Source organism: Rattus norvegicus, chromosome 9 (genome assembly GCF_036323735.1).
Source record: "Rattus norvegicus strain BN/NHsdMcwi chromosome 9, GRCr8, whole genome shotgun sequence".
In the NCBI taxonomy this organism is placed as follows: domain Eukaryota; kingdom Metazoa; phylum Chordata; class Mammalia; order Rodentia; family Muridae; genus Rattus; species Rattus norvegicus.
This window is the reverse complement of record NC_086027.1, coordinates 38,257,328-38,260,740: the sequence shown is the minus strand read 5'-3', so window position 1 is coordinate 38,260,740 and position 3,413 is coordinate 38,257,328. Positions and strand designations below refer to the sequence as shown.

Here is a 3,413-nt window from a genome sequence, read left to right as displayed (position 1 = left end):
TAATTTGATCATATGAATTGTGTGTATAGAAAGAAATTGAAAAAGATCTCAGAAGATGGAACGATCTCCCAAGGTCAGAATTAATATAGTAAAAATGGCCATCCTTGCAAAAGCAATCTACAGATCCAATGCAATCCCCATCAAATTCCATTTCAAATCTTCATAGAGTTAGAAAGAGCAGGGTTTGGGGATTTAGCTCAGTGGTAGAGCGCTTGCCTAGCAAGCGCAAGGCCCTGGGTTTGGTCCCCAGCTCCGAAAAAAAAAGAAAAGAAAAGAGAAAGAGCAACTCACAAATTCATTTGGAATAACAAAACCCCAGGATAATGAGAACTATCCTCAACAATAAAAGGACATCTGGGGGAATCACAATCCCTGAACTCAAGCAGTATTACAGAGCAATAATGATAATAACTGTATGGTATTGGTACAGAGACAGGCAGGTAGATCAATGGAATATAATTGAAGACTCAGATATGAACCCACACACCCATGATCCCTTGATCTTTGACAAAGAAGCTAAAACCATACAATGGAGAAGATTGCATTTTCAACAAATATTGCTGGTTCAATTGGCAGTCAGCGTGTAGAAGAATGCAAATAAATCCATTCTTATCGCCCTGCACAAAGCTCAAGTCCAAGTGGATCAAAGACCTTCACATAAAACCGGATACACTCAAACTAATAGAAGAAAAATTGGGGAAGAGCCCTGAACACATGGGCACTGGAAAAAGTTTCCTGAACAGAACAACAATGGCTTGTACTTTATGATCAAGAACTGATAAATGGGACTTCATAAGTTGTCAACATGGGAGAAAGAGCAACAACCTCTACCAAGAGTGGGAAATTTATAAACCCATACTTTGTTGCCATCAGGATCCCTCAGCATGTGGAAGTAGAGAACACCCCTTTGCCAGCCATACTGCATGGTCCTTCCACCATCTTGATTCAGGAATTCTGCTTCCAGGTGCCCAGCCTGCATCCATCCTGAGGAAAACCTCATCATACAGGCCTCCAATTTGAGCAGTTTCTAACCTTCCTCCCTAGGACATGGTGTCCCACTTTTGCCTCCTGGCAACAAATCACCTTGCCCTCTACCTGGCTCACCACTTCCTCAAGGTCTGCAGATGGATGACCCTCAACTGGGCTTTGCTCTAGATCTCCCTTCTCAGAGGTGAGATGAGGACATGCAGTACAGATCAGAATGTGCTAAGTGTAACCATGATGATGATGATGTGCCCCAGTGAAGAAAACCACTATCCCTATCCTGAGGACATGGACAAGGACAAACCTGATGACAGTACTAAAACCAGCGACACTGACAGATCTGATGAGTTCATGCACCATGATGACAATGGGCACACCACACAACGTTGAGGAGAAATCAGGTCTCAGTGTCGGATTTGCTGTTACATCTGGAAAGTCCAGAAGGAAGAACAAGCAGGAGCTGACTCGTCTTGAAGCCATGATGCTTCAAATAGCAGCTCAGGAAATTCCTGAGGAAGGACGGGTAGTAGAGGAATTTTCAGAGGAGGATGATGGCAAAGACTGATGGTTCTGAAGCAGATAGCAATCGAAAAGGCAGCATAAAGAAGATTCCCACTCTGATGGCACATTCGCTGCCTCTTCACAGCAGTTGGCTCCTCCATAGTCTGTTCCTCCTTCTCAGATACAAGGACCTAACCTTTCAGGACGGCTACCTCTTGTACCACCACCTGCCCCACCGTTACCTCCTGGGTCACCTACCAGATTTCCTCCTCGGTCATCCCTAGGGGTTCCTCCATTCCTGAAACCACCCCTAATGCCAGGAATATGAGGTAATTTACCATAAATTTACCTCCAGGACTACCACCAGGCCGAACTTCTGGCCCTCCCCGAGATCTGCCCTCTAACCTTTTCCTGGAGGACCTCCACCAAGACTACCTCCTCCTATACCTCCAGCTATCCTTCCTCCTCATCTTGGCATGATATGCCAACCATTGATGCCTTCTCTTGGACCTGTCCCACCTGGGTTTTTCCCACGAGCTCCCTTGCCCAACTCAGGGGTGTTGAGTGCCACAACCAGCCCCATTCAGTGACTGAAAGCAGATGATGTAGGTGCAGCCACGGTGGAGAAGAAAGCCACAGTGACCATCAGTGCCAACCCCAGATCCCCAGTTCCAAGGCAGAGGTCACATAGTTTGTGCCCACTGCACTCAGAGTGTGCCTGGAAAATAAGGGGGTGACTGCTGTTCCTCAAAGGTCAGAGGATGACTCTGTTGTGCCTGTTGCCGAGGCAGCCCCCAGGTCTGGTCCTTCAGTTCCTGTCTCAGTACAAACTATGGCCAATGTTTATGAAGCATTCATGAAAGAGGTGGAAGGGCTGCTATGGTAGATTTTTGTGACAGGACAGGTTTCTGTTCCGGGTACTGGTTTGTGGAAGAGAAGGATCTTGTTAAACTTAGATACAGACCAGCCTAATATGGAGGAAGAAATGGGGGGAGTGCGGGGTTAGATGGGGGAAGGGGAGTTAAGCAAAGCCATACTTGGTGCAAGTCAGTAATCCCAGCTCTTGGATGGACACTGAAGTGGGAGGATTAAAAATACAATGACAGCCTGGGCTCCGTTATGAGTTATAGACCAAGCTAGGATGGGAGACCTTGTCTCAAAAAATAAAATGTATGTTAATCAGAGTATGGTATTCAGTGGCTATAATTCCAGATGATTCAGGAGGATGAACAACTTGAATTGAGCCTGGGCTAAGGGGAAAGGTGCCTGGAAACGAAAAGCAAAGAAACAAAAAACAAGAACAAAAGCTCTAGAGAAGAGCACCTCTGTCCCCTGGTACCAAGGACTCATGCAACTTAGAGCCTCCAGTGTATCCAGAGTGGACATCCGAGTCGGTCATTATCTGATTCCAGGGTCTGTGTTTGTGAGCACCACAGCTCTTCCAGATCAACTGCAGCTCCTTGGCCAAATTCAGCCTTCCTAGCACAAGGCACATCACCCCTCCTTTACACACCCTCCTGGAGAGCTGAGTGCAAAAGAGGCTTTGTGGGTTTCTGTTTATGTATGTTTTGTTCTGAGGGTTAATGTTATTTGTTGTTGCTTCTCCTGTTGTTGTTGTTTTTGAGAGTTGCGTTGTGTACCGCTGGCTGCCCTGGAATTTTCTATGTAGATTAGGGTGGCCTTGAACTCAGAATTCCTCTTGCCTCTAGAGTGCTGGGATTATAGGTGTGTGTAACCACTGACCAGCTATACAAAACAAATGGCTTTGCATAGCTGGTTCTTTGACCTGTCCAACATATACCACCTGAGGCTGGTCTAGGACACCATTGCTGCTCACAGGCATGGTTCCTCTCTCTCAGAGTCTCAAACACACAGTCACTCACTAGGCAGGAATGCTATCTGTATGGATGGCAGGAACTAGTGGCTAG

General features: G+C 46.4%; 1 pseudogene; it reads left to right on the top strand.

Moving 5' to 3' along the window:
- The first annotated feature begins 805 nt into the window (after nucleotides 1-805).
- On the top strand, nucleotides 806-2,371 carry Wbp11-ps5 (WW domain binding protein 11, pseudogene 5; annotated as a pseudogene).
- Nucleotides 2,372-3,413: the final 1,042 nt, after the last annotated feature.